This window comes from Glandiceps talaboti, chromosome 7 (assembly GCF_964340395.1).
Source record: "Glandiceps talaboti chromosome 7, keGlaTala1.1, whole genome shotgun sequence".
Taxonomy (NCBI): Eukaryota; Metazoa; Hemichordata; class Enteropneusta; family Spengelidae; genus Glandiceps; species Glandiceps talaboti.
In genome coordinates this window covers 17470206-17484480 of record NC_135555.1, presented here as the reverse complement: position 1 = coordinate 17484480, position 14275 = coordinate 17470206, and the positions used below count along the sequence as shown (strand labels likewise).

The following is a 14275-nucleotide window of genomic DNA, read 5'->3' as shown; positions in this document are numbered from 1 at the left end:
GACTGGGCCTATTTAGTAACCAAACTATTTGCACTATAATATTTATTATATTAAAATTTGGTTTATGGTTACATGTAATATTTCAAAACATACAGGGTGCAAAACGTTGACCCAAACTAGCTAACGCTACATATGCACTTACCAGATTGTTGTATATCATTGTTTTTAATGTCTTCTTTATTTGCATATTTTGGCCAGGAAACAACACAATTATGCAGAAAGGAAGCCTTATATAAGCCTTATATATATATATGCGTGAAAGGATCGCAATATGCGTGAAACTCCGAGTTACACCCAAGAAAGAGTTCCAGTACTACAAAACTATTACGCTCTGCCACTGCGGTATAGAGCACTTTCTTAGCAGATTGATACTCACCGAGTTATATATATATATATATATATATATATATATATATATATATATATATATATATATATATATATATATATATATTTTAGAGCATGCGCAAATAGTCCTTCAATGCGTGAATGAATTCCAAGAATTTGGTGTGACTTGTCATAATGGCTGATTCATTAATTATCAACTTCAGGATCATAGCACCATCCGTGACCACATGTATACTCAGTTTCAATGATCAAACGACACAATACGAGACATAAAAGCGTGGGTTTGATATTTTGATTCACCGGAGAAAAATCAAGGTGAATGGTGTTCAAACTTGAAGATGCAAGGCGATTTAAGGATTCTTCTGATCAGAACTGTCGTCACGGTGGCATTGTTGTTCTCTAAAGAAACAGGTGGTCGTTATTTCGGTAAGTACGCTTTGTATATTCGAATTACAATTCTGACTACATGACGTTGCAATGTTGATAAGTTATCGAAACTATGATGAAAAACATATATTTCGTTTGTCATTTTGGAATACATGTACTTCTATACTTGTTAATGACACTGTCCTCACGAGCAATATGCATGTGGCGTAAGGAGAAGCAATGCCTTGCCCCTTGATAAGAACTTAGCGTGGATCATGGAAGTTCTTATACACACACGGTATATACATATAATACACTTACAATACACATAGATAACATGACAGAAATTTCGAATAGCTACGAAGAACTAGCACTAAGTCACAGATTTAAAGACCCTTCCTTCGAAACTAATTCAGAAACAGACCAGATATGATTACTGACATAGTACAAGTAATTCATGGACCTTACGTTTTAGCCTTAAAATATATCAGCAGAGATTGTTTAAAGTGTCCCTCAGTTATACGATGATATATAGCCGATTTATGACACACCAACTGGACGAATCGTTTGATGGCTACGACGCAATGTGTGAATGAAAACAACCCATGACTGAGATCAAAGTTTGCACCCAGATCAAAGTTTGCAGAGCAAATGGACCATTATACCATGGACATGACTGAATGTTAGTATGATGATCTATGATAGAAATGTCGAATACAAATTGTTTGCATAAAAGTCACACGCTATATGTGTGTAAACATGTCACTTTTGACAATGCCTTTTTAAAAAAGCAGGCAATATACGTACACAGTGTCATACACACATACACACGCACTCACAGACAACATGAGTGTGATTACACACACACACGTACATGCGTACACACAGATAATATATATATATATATATATATATATATATATATATATATATATATATATATATATATATATATATATATATATATATATATATATATATATTGTATGGTGATTGATTTCTCTGCTGAGGAGATCTGGTTATGGTTAGGTTACGGATCATCCCCATCCGAGATTGATTCAATGTGTCTTCTACATGTTCCGTGATGATATACGGGTGACTACTTGAACTGTTCCCGGCGGATGAACACTTACTCCGTTAGGCTTGGTCTGTGCCTTTCACATATTTAGTTGTATTTATATGTCCCATATGCATCACGACAGGTCCCTCCACGTGTTCTGAAGTCGAATTCCAATGCAGAAATGGTCGATGTATTATTCAGGAACTGAGATGTGACGATGTTTTAATTGTTTGTTTGTTTGTTTGTTTGTTTGTTTGTTTGTTTGTTTGTTTGTTTTTGTTGGTTTTCATTTTTTATGGGGGGAGGTTATTCCATTTTACATCGTACTTGGTCAAGTCGACATTTATATAGTACACAGTGACCCATTTATTCATCTTTACTAGTGATAACGAAATTTGCAAGTAATTACTAATAGTTATATGTATAGCACATCTTACATTTCCAGTACGTAAACGTTGTCTACTAGATAAAATCTTTATCATAGACAAGAGAGAGACACAGAGACAGAGACAGAGACAGACAGAGAGACAGACAGCCACTACGTTCAAATCATAACAGTTTTTACCCAGCTGCAGATTGAGGATTTAATTACAACTTTTAGTTGATATTAGTAGACGACACCTTGTGTATTTCTTTCCTTCCAGTGTGAAAATATGTGTGCCTGATTCCATGTACTTGTAACTTAGTGGAACAGCTAAACGTTCTGAAAAATGTGAGTTTACAAGGGTTGGGCTCAATGATTAGTTGCTAACCAACTAATCACTATCCTGGTATTCCATAATAACTTAACGTTATACAATATCTGTATATATTTATATTTCTGAGAACAAGTTAATATTATATCAAAATATAATACACTTAATAATATGTATATATGAACACTCACAAACAGACATTCATGGACAGCACAGAACGCCGTAACAGTCACAATCTGACATTTACCATTGCAACGTTTCTATGCAAAGATTAAGGTTTCCCAGTATGTGCAACAATTAGATATAGTAGTCACTCAGTCTATACAAAGCCCATCCCTTTGTTGTCATCGTTCTTTTCTTTGATCCAAAGTACATTAACCTGACGTTTTAATCATCAGGTCTTCCATCCTATATTCTTTTTGAAGGTGTCAAGCGTTGTCCTATCAATGAATTTAAATGTGAAAATGGCATATGTATTCATTTAGACTGGAGATGTGACGGTATTGATAACTGCAGAGATGGATCAGATGAAAGGGATTGTGGTACGATCAATTCTTTCTTATTTTGATATCATCGTAGTTAAGATTTATAAAAAAAAACAAAAAAAAAAACCTTCTTTCATATGTGTAACACAAGCAGGAATGCATGCATAATCTAATGTTAAATTTGATGAGGTCGAGATTTTGAAAAAAAAAATAAATGACTGCCTAAAGTATTGATCTCAAATTTGTAAACCCGATGACCAAATTCAGCACTGTCTCAACTACTATTTCTTGCGAGATTTCGCAAGTTTCGCGATTTTGATATTTTTTTCTCGAATGAGTAAAAAAAAGTTTTGGGTCGGCAGTGAAAAACTAGGTGGGGTCAGGTAACCGAAACCAAAGTATTTGTTTAGGCCTTAACAACATATTGGCTCAGTCAAACCACAGAGTCTGACTGAGATAGTGGTCTGAAATAATGGTAAAGACATTGTAGCACCACGAATGTTAACGAACAAGAGACAGCTTGTGTAACCGTGCCCTCAGTCGTCCTGTTCTGACTTTGATTTATAATAAGTTTAATGACATACAAAGGAACATATGTATAATATATAAGGTTTATTTCCTCAGTCAAATGTATTTTATTCCCTTCAGGTATTGGGGGTTGTAAAAACGACGAGTATTCATGCGGAGATGGTCGATGTATCAGTTTATTTCGGCGATGTGATGGGAAAGTCGACTGTGCAAAGGGTTTAGACGAGAACAATTGCGGTAAGTTTATTTAATAATAGTTATGATCATTACCTGTAGGCTACTGGTATTATCATTTTAAGTTTTGATCTCACCGCATGCCATCACCCGTACGTGGAAAAGATACATGTACTTACGTTCATGTATTGTTTGGGTAATTAATTAAGTTTTTATCTAATCTGCACGCCTAAACTACCTAGATAGCTATAAAACCTGTGTTTTCAGCATACATGTAATTAGACAACGTCATTGAATATGACGGGGTGCCATCGCATTACTCACTCCAAAATAAATGTATCCTAGTAAACTAACGAACTAAAGCAAGGTTTGAAAACTAGCTAGTTTTTATCAAATAGATGTTAATATATAGATGTCATTAATATACAAGCCTGACCCCACATGTATGGAGGGATGGGGAGGGGTTACTACACAATACTGAAATACGTGTACTTAAAAGTCGCCATTTTAACATGCGGCATTCAATGTCTGTTGCCTCTAACTAGTTTCTCACACCTGAATGCACATTGTCGCATGTGCACGTGATAGAAGGGAGACAATGAACTATAGATATCATTCACCAATAAAATCGTCTGTCAGCCAAGGAAAATACAAGTGGCCTAAGGTGTTTTGTCACTACTAGGCGAAGACGAGTAGTTACAGACCCCTTCCCCGGCAATAAAAATTATCGCACACAATTAATTTTAGACTGAATGAAAAAAAAATGTTATGAAACATTGAGAAAAATACTGGCAATTTGAATATCATTTATTCAGCATTTTGAGCATAACAGAACCGATGATGTAGACGTGTGTTGCCGAGGGTAATGCCTGCATTTGTTTATCTGAGTAATCATATGTTATGAACTTAGTCCTAAACACTTGAAATAAACCAATAAGCGTATGGATTATCTGAAAATCTGAGGTGTCTGGATACAAATACCCATTCAGAACTATCGATATTGGTGAATATATCCTCGTTACAATTCTTAACACAGAGGTCGTATCCAAGCTAGCATCGGTAGATATATAGGGCACGACGAACACGTAGAGGAAATACCTACTTAATGTCTGTGGTATATATATAATTGCATAAACGTTTCAGATTAAGCGGGTATCTTAATTAGCTATAATGATGAGTTAACCGATCAAATAAACGTTTTTGGCTGACTTTATCTATAGTCATATAGAACGATGAATTAAAAAAATATGAGGTAGCAATACACTGGACTGAAAAAGCCGCAGCAGCTGTGTTTTTTTTTCGACATGTGTTTTTTGTACATTATGTGTGCAGTTGTAAGGTCAATTCTACTAGAGCAGTTGTTGTACGTGCTAAAAGTATGTTATCATTCAGAGGTAATCTGAGGTTATCGTCTCCTGGTCCCGGTATAGGTCATGTTCTGTGAACCAAAATAATTGTGGTGGGTGTAACCATAGTATATTGGAGGATCTATATGGTGTAACCCCCAACGACGAGAGTCTGGGGGGAACCGAGACTTACGGTGACCCATAAGTGACAAAACACAAATTCTAATTTTAAAAAACTTGATATTTATACATTTGGAAATGATAAACTCTGTATAGGTATGACCAAAGGGTTGATCATCAACAGAACATGGAGAGAATAGACGCAAAATGACAAGAAAAGAGACATGTTATTCTGCAATATATCATATTTTCCGTTTTACTTCAGGTTGTAATCAACCATTCATGTAAATTTATATCATTTTGAAAGGTTCCCGTGATTGTCATAGCTATGAATTCACCTGTGATAACGGAAGATGTGTTCATAACAAGTGGAGATGTGATCGAGGTGACGACTGTGGAGATGGCTCAGACGAAAACCAATGTGGTAATAAGCACTACATATTTTTTTTGATGTTTCTTTTATATGATGTAATGTAGAAGTTGAACAAATAGCAGATGCATTGGTGGTGGGGATGGTGGGGATGGTGGTGGTGGTGGTGGTGGTGGTAGTGGTGGTGGGGATGGTGGTTTTGGGGATGGTGGTGGTGGTGGTAGTGGGGATGGTGGTGGTGGTGGTAGTGGGGATGGTGGTGGTGGTGGTGGTGGTGGTGGGGATGGTGGTGGTGGTGGTGGGGATGGTGGTGGTGATGGTTGTGGTGAGGATGGTGGTGATGGTTGTGGTGAGGATGGTGGTGGTGGTGGTGGTGGGGATGGTGGTGGGGATGGTGGTGGTGGTTTTGGGGATGGTGGTGGTGGTGGTGGGGATGGTGGGGATGGTGGTGGTGGTGGGGGTGGTGGTGGTGGTGGTGGGGATGGTGGTTTTGGTGGTGGGGATGGTGGTGGTGGGGAGGGTGGTGGTGGTGGTGGTGGTGGTGGTGGGGATGGTGGTGGTGGTGGTGGTGGTGGGGATAGTGGTGGTGGTGGTGGTGGTGGGGATGGTGGTGGTGGTGGTGGTGGTGGTGGGGATGGTGGTGGTGGTGGTGGTGGTGGGGATGATGGTGGTGGTGGGGATGGTGGTGGTGGTGGTGGTGGTGGTGGGGATGGTGGTGGTTGTAGTGGTAATAATAGTAAAAGCATCACATCAATAATATAAGCAGTTGGTAAATCAACAGCAACAGTAACTAGTAGCAGAGGTTGTCTTCATAGCGGTGTACACTCGTTAAAAACAGTTAACGTAAAAGCAACAACGAATAAGACTGTTGAACCAAAATGAATTTTGAAAAATTATGAACAACTATATTCACATTTTATTCAAAGTGTAAGTGGTTATGTCTTATTTATAATTCAAATTTACCGTTTTTATTTGAAATTCATCATTTATTGCCGTGTTCATAATGTTGGCGCCAGTTTCTCCATGTGGCACTACTCTATTTGAATGCGGGGATGGTAGCTGTATCCCGTCGGAATGGAGATGCGACGCAGTTAGGGACTGCAGAGATGGGTCAGATGAGCGGAATTGTGGTAAGAAAAATTACGCTCTTTACTTAAATGTCTGAGTGGAAATGTCTTAAAACAAATTCTTACAATGAAAATATCTACTCACAGAAACAACATGGTTTTTGGAACCTGTGCTGCAGAGACTTCGTCGATATTAAATTTGGGATTCGATTCCAAAAATTGTTTTAAGTTGACTATGTGAATATAAATGTTCAACTAACTATGCATCCAGAGTCCATGGACATTCCTTTTCACATACAAATTGTTATTCTGTAATTAACTGTTAATGGTATTACATACAAAAGTGACAAGATAGCAATTGACAAGCAAGGACAATCATCATTTTCATGTTTTATTAGCCCCAACACTAATGCCCAATTTCAAAATAAGGTAGGTTTAAGTAGGATTTATACATTTATTTGTTATTTTATCTTCGAGGATCTGTTCACATGTTCTGTTCATATTTCCAGAGGTCAACAGAGACTTCTCATCGATGTAATAACACTTTTCTGTACTAAATACGCAGAAGACATGATGTGCTATGCTGTATTCGACCATGTTGTTTTGATCACACGAGGGCAATATCGTCTTCAAATCTCACTATTTCTCGCGCGACTTTGCAAATTGTTTTGATTTTGCGATAATTTTTTTTTCAAATTACCTTAAAAACATGTTTACGGTGGCACTAAAAAACTAGGTTGGGTTGGGTTACCGGTACCAAACAATTCTTGGGCGGGGGGGGGGGGGGGCTTGGTAGATAATACATTTTAAATCGATTTCAAGTTTCAATGCTCATAAAACTATACTTATTTGATAAAGATAGAAATCTTTTGAAATTCAATTAGTTTGAAACATGTTTTGAAGACATATCTCATAAGCCCAGCAACACAGTCTTCTGGTAGCCTTTGTGTCAAATCCCCCCCCCTCACACACGCACACACGCACGCACACATACACACACACACACACACACACACATCGCATCACATCACATCACAAGGTTGTGGTGTTAGTATTTTTTTAATCATTTTAATCATTGACACATTGAAGACTATGTACGTTATATATTATATTGTTGTGTGTCCACCTTTCTTTATCTATCAGTGGGTCCTTGTTCAAGTGGTCATCTATATGAGTGTTTGGATGATGGTACATGTATTCCCTACAAATGGCGATGTGATGGGAAAACAGATTGCTCTGATGCATCCGATGAAAGACAATGTGGTAAGTTTACATGTAACTAGCGATCACAAATTCAACTTATACATACATACATACATACATACATACATACATACATACATACACACACACACACACACACACACACACACACACACACACACACACACACACACACACACACACATACATACATGATTTTACAGACTTCCACTCTTGTTTGGAACTACAAACCACTCCAAAGCGAAATTTTATTTAACTGTATTTAGTTAAAAAGAATTCAGTGTCTCACTTTAAAAAAAAAACCTGCTCTGTACAATTTGGGAAATCATTCATTATAAGATATTCCTATGCGTTACTATTGGAATACATGACCTGTATATTAACTTAACAACTTACTCAGAGCCACCGTGTTCACAAGATTTGTTTGAATGCGACGAGGGATCATGTGTTCCAATGGTTATGAAATGTAGTGGATTTGGGGAGTGTCCTGATTGGTCAGATGAGAAACTCTGTGGTAAGTTTTGAATTGAAATTTATTTCCCACAAATGACATAGAAATTTAAATACTAGTAACAAGCAAACGTTAACATAAAACAATGATTTAAGGTTGTGGCCGAGAGACTGGGAAGCAGTGTTGAGAAAACTAATCGAGCCTAGCTACTCGATTTCAAAAGTGTCAATTGCATGCAATGTACTGTCGTGACTAGTTGTTTGATTAGAATTAAGACAAACAGACCGAACTATCGACCGACCGACCGACCGACCGACAGACAGACAGACAGACAGACAGACAGACAGACAGACATATACTCTGGTCTTTCTACGTCACGACATCGCGAGTTTTTGTCACGACAACACGTGTCTACGTCACGGGTTCTGCTGTGTTCGAAATGAGGCAAAACGTACAAAATTAACACTACTTTCCCTTCGATCTTACTGACGCTTGTATAATTACAGCATTCTCAAATATTTTACTCGTGACCTAAGGGTTACCACTATCGACTCGTAGTGACAAAGAACCCTTAGGTCACTAATTAATTAAACACAGTTTATGTGATGTATTACATGTGTATACGTTGAAAATTCTATAATTCTTGCTTTTTACGAACATTCATGTGGAATCATGACATCGAAACTATACCTTTCATTATTTACAGAAAACCAATGCAGTAGCAATCCGTGTAACAACGAGGGTACATGCATCGATCACTATGGCGGATACAACTGTAGTTGTCCAGCTGAATGGTTTGGAGACACATGTGAGAAAGGTACTTCAATTCTTGTTGTAACATCATCCTGAGCAACGTAGTACATGTACTTGAGGATGAATCGTAACTGTTAGGAAATGTAATAGCGCCCTCTCTTGACAAGAATTCAAACACTATTTTTGACCGATATAACTTGAATAATAATTGGCATATTACTTAATTACTAATGTTATATTCTAATAAAAATTGCGCTCATGGCCATGGCTATGACTGTACTGTACTATACTGAATTTGTGAGAGAGGGCGCGCGTTATCCCTTATCGTAAATGATAGAATGGAACGTAAGTGTTGTTTTAATCGATCGCGGTATATGGGTTTGTGTTATAATGGCGATGTACCAATTATTTGCAGCTAATTACTGCTCAACCCAGCCTTGTCATCATGGAGGTATGTGTGTCAATGGTAAAGATGGATACACGTGTTCATGCACACCTCAATGGATCGGTAGAAACTGTGATCGACGTAAGTAAACATAGGATTGCATTTCAAATTGTGTACTATTTGTTTTCCACTTCAGATAGCACTCTTATAGTTATGTGTATAGATGTATAGATAGATGTACCACAATCTGATTAAAATCTGGTGTGGTGAAAGCGGCTAGATGCCTATGCGATCATCCAGAACAAAACAAATGACACAAAATGATGGAAATACAGGTAAATGAAGGCATCTAGCCGATTTCACCACATCAGATTTTAATCAGATTGGACATCACTCGGTCTCATTGCCAAGGCAATTCCAGTAAATGTAATTTGGAAAAAGTAAACTCATCATAATTTTTGATATCTTAAATTTCACTTTTATTCTGGGAATCTGATCTTTGATTTTCTTTTAGTGACATAACTTTGTTTTCCTGTAGAGAACTTTTGTTATTCATCACCGTGTCAGAATGCTGGTACATGCAAAAACTCCATCAAAGGTTTCCGTTGCAAATGCCCACAAGGATGGAAAGCAAAATACTGCAATAAAGGTAAGTATGACAGAACCCCATGCCCGTACTTTCACGAGCGTAGCGAAAACACTGCAAGCACATACCCTGATGAGTACCCACACTGGAACTCACGTGGCAAGATGTTCTGTTATTGTTACATTTGTTTATCTGTAAATGGCAAATTTTTGTAAAAAATCTTAAATATCATACAGCGCGTTTTCGTGTCTAGCGAACGTACGAATGCGTCCTCATTTACATATTTGCATGCAGATATGCAGTATAGTGTTGTACCCAAACTAGACGTAAAAAGACGTGTGCAAATGAGGGCATCAGCCAAAGAATAGACGGAAAGCAAGACACTGTAGAAGTTTATTAATCTTTCGCTAAACTGTATCAAAAATATAACCACGTGTTGACTTGTATGAACGCGGTCAACGTCACATAGTAGCCCAGCGATGCAACTATTAGCCGAGTAAATATAAACATGAATGAAGTAGAGAAACGTCGATTTGCTGTTGTCACAGGGGAAGAAATTAAAAAGAAAGTGGATTTAGAATTCCAGAAAACACGAAAAATAATACAAGTACAGGAGTATTATTTTAACAGTGTAGGTCAACAACCTTCCAAAACAAGGTCAGACTACAGATATGAGTTACAAAGTAACATTTTTACTTTCTTATCGGGTCGCCGGAAATTTAGATTACCGGTGTCGGTCAACCCAGGGGTTATGTAGCTAGTCAACGAGTTCGGGAGGGTTATTGGCACATAACCCTCCCGAACTCGTTGACTATCTATTACGTCTATGATGAAAAGGTGTATGAGAAACGCTACGCGGATTGTCTCCTGGGTATAAAATAGATACCGTCCTCGGACTGCGGACGGTACCTATTACATTGCACTGCAGTGAAAATACCACTAGTATGCGCGCGCACCAGTGACAAGTAATCTCTGGTACATATGTAATAATATCGATTTTCCATTTGTTATCTTTTGTTGATAGTCAAATAGAATTTTTGTTAAGGTATTTATTTTATGACTTACACTTTTGCAATTGCAAGAAGTCATTTATTTATGCAAATTATCCATTGATATCCATACTTTGTTTATTACTTTTCCAGTTCTTGCCATACCCATAAAATGTGTAGCAAGTTCCATTATATTGATGCAGTAGTTTTTTTTAGATAGTGTTACCACAGGCCTGGCAAACACACAGTTGAACACTTGCACATACATACATACATACATACATACATACATACATACATACAAAATTATAATTCCCTTAACTCAATAACACAATTTTGATACAAGGAAGCAATGTCAAAATGCTACGAACATTTTCTTCCATTTTTGTGAGAGATATTAGGAAAGTTTTTCAGATAACAGTCTTCCATAATATTCTTGTTACAGTCGACCATTGCTACTCCAATCCTTGTAAGAACGGAGCAAAATGTAAAAGTAACCGTAAAGGATTCCGTTGTAAATGTCGTCCAGGCTGGAGAACTAAGGATTGCTCACAAGGTTTGTAAATAGTGAACATGTGATTGTTGTGTGGTTATGGAAGAACTTTCACTACAGTATAGTAAATACATGGCACTATAAAATAAAATAAAGTGGTCCTCACTACATACTAGCTTTATATTCATAGTACCACATACTACTACATACATACTTTGAAACTGATTGCGCTGTCTGAAACAATTTTCATTTTTGGCCAATTTAGTTAGGGGGGGGGGGCAACTAAAAGAATTTAGTTTTTTTTTATCCTACATTGAATTATTGATCTAGCCCCTTATACATTGGGACAACAATAGTAGTGATTTAGAGATAGAATTTAAATGTATAAATAATTATACAGATTTTAAGTGGACGTCGTTCTAATGTGACGCATGTACAGCCCATTGTGATACACCCCCTAATAAATGTGAGTAGACATGTTCATTTTTGACTCATCATTCCCAAGAGTCCACAAACATATTGATTTCTCGCGTTACTTGCCCATTATTTATCCCCATTTATATACTATCATATTAATAGATATAATGTTCCCTGAAAATGTACTTACTAAGTACGTTAGTAAATGTGTAACTGCTATATAATACATCTTATTTCAAATTATCTACCGAAATCTTTACAAATTAACATGTTTTGGTTATACCTCTCATAGTTGACTTTTGTTTTGTGAAACCATGTAAAAATGGAGGTAAATGCGGTCGTACTGATGACGGTTACCGATGTAAGTGTCGGCGTGGTTTTAAAGGCAAGAACTGTATCATAGGTGAGGAATTGAATGTTAAACTACTACACTTTATGACATAATATTAATGATTATTCATTGAGTAAACACATTTTGAAGTACTTCATAAACTATTGGGGTCTTGAATCAAAATGACATGAAAACGTAAGTTGCAAATTATTAAGCAAAAATATCATGATATTAGATTAGTCTATCTCAGAAATGGAGAATTCAGCAGAGGAGTTTGATTTTGTGTATGTCTGTCTCCTTCTGTCAATCAGTCTGTCCTCTGTCTTTGTCTTTCTGACTGCTCTCTCTCTCTCTCTCTCTCTCTCTCTCTCTCTCTCTCTCTCTCTCTCTCTCTCTCTCTCTCTCTCTCTCTCTCTCTCTCTGTTGTACAGTCGATTCTTGTTACCCCAACCCGTGTAAACATAAAGGAAAATGTACCAGTACACATGACGGTTATCAATGCAAATGTGCAGGGCGTTGGACAGGTCAAGACTGCTCTACAGGTATTACAGTACTTTTTCAAACCACCAATGTCGACATGTCGACGTAAATAATGCTACGATTCCACATACTTTTCGCTGTTGTGAAAATTCTAATAGACACCACGCCTAAGAGTACGTATATCGTGATCTGCAAAACTGACTTGGGTTTCCAGGTGTATTGCGACTTATATTTATAAAAACCTGGTTATATTAACAGAACACGTGATTCTTAACTTTGTCTGTGATATGATTATAAACATTTACTAGATGCAAAAAAGACAACCTTTTGTTCATCCAGTAACAACGACCAACATATCACTTCTATCATAAATAAAAGTGTCAAAATGTTTTGCCTATCTCTGCATCACATTCAAAATAACCTCATTATTCTTTGGTTGGTTGTTTTTTAGTTGACTTTTGTCTATATGACCCATGTGCTAATGGAGGATCCTGTTACAATAACCAAACCAATTATTCATGTGACTGTCCCTCACAGTGGACGGGAAAAGATTGTTCTACAGGTATGTGGTGCATCAATGGCTTTTTATCAATCATATACGGAGATGGATAATGCAATTGGTTGTACCCGGCTAATACTTGCATAATCATGTGTTTTAAAGGATTTTGACGAAATACATGCATACGATTTAATCTAAATTGCATATTAATCATTACTTTTAGCGTTTACATCTTGTTGCTTAGAAATAATGGAATCAAATTTCTCACAAGGTCACGAAATTAAATTGCATGCACATGTTCTCTACATTGAATGGCATTTGTGCCAGGTTTGGTCGAGGTTAAGTTGTGGGTATCTGAGATATAGACTCACGCACGTATGTACGAACACACACACACACACGAACTGAATGACAGACGGACGGACACAGGTCATTCATATATCCCCCCCCCCCCTTGCTGTGTCCGTTGGGTGATAATAGAACCCATTCTTGGGATATAGGAAACGCTATCAATAATTGTGGTCGAGGTATTTCTAATACACATTAAATAATTATGTTCGTAAATCTATGAAACAAATATTGAAATACTTTTATCTTTCAATACTTCTATTTCACGACATACAGTTGATTTCTGTTCATCTGCTCCATGTCATAATGGAGGAGTTTGTCGTAATGCTGATACCAACTATGACTGCAGGTGTATGCCAGGATGGAGGGGAAAGAATTGTCTGAAAAGTAAGTTTGCGTAGAAAGTTATGATTGTAGATTTACTATCTTGGATGACAAAATATATTCGTTGAGTCTATAAAATGAATGAACGAGCAAGTTGACCAATATAAGTGTGGAGGTTTTTAATTAGCCACAGGAAAATAATAGTATTATTTCAGAGTGTTTCCAAAGTCAACCAAAGCAAAAAGCTAGTTGTATTGGATACCGTAATTTTATCTTCAACTGATAGTGTTCAAGCTGAAAGCTAGGTACAATATAGGTTTTAACGTGGTACCTTCTTATTTTTCAGTTGATCATTGCCATTCAAAACCCTGTCTGAACGAAGGAATATGTACAAATACTGATGAAGGCTTTCAATGTAACTGCCATTCAGGCTGGA

General features: G+C 37.1%; 1 long non-coding RNA gene across 1 annotated transcript; it reads left to right on the top strand.

Annotated features, from left to right (window-relative positions):
- The first annotated feature begins 12180 nt into the window (after nt 1-12180).
- On the top strand, nt 12181-13899 carry LOC144437144 (uncharacterized). Its single transcript, XR_013480996.1, has 4 exons — nt 12181-12260; nt 12620-12730; nt 13120-13230; nt 13792-13899. It is a non-coding gene; the product is annotated as an uncharacterized LOC144437144 (long non-coding RNA).
- The last annotated feature ends 376 nt before the right edge of the window (nt 13900-14275 follow it).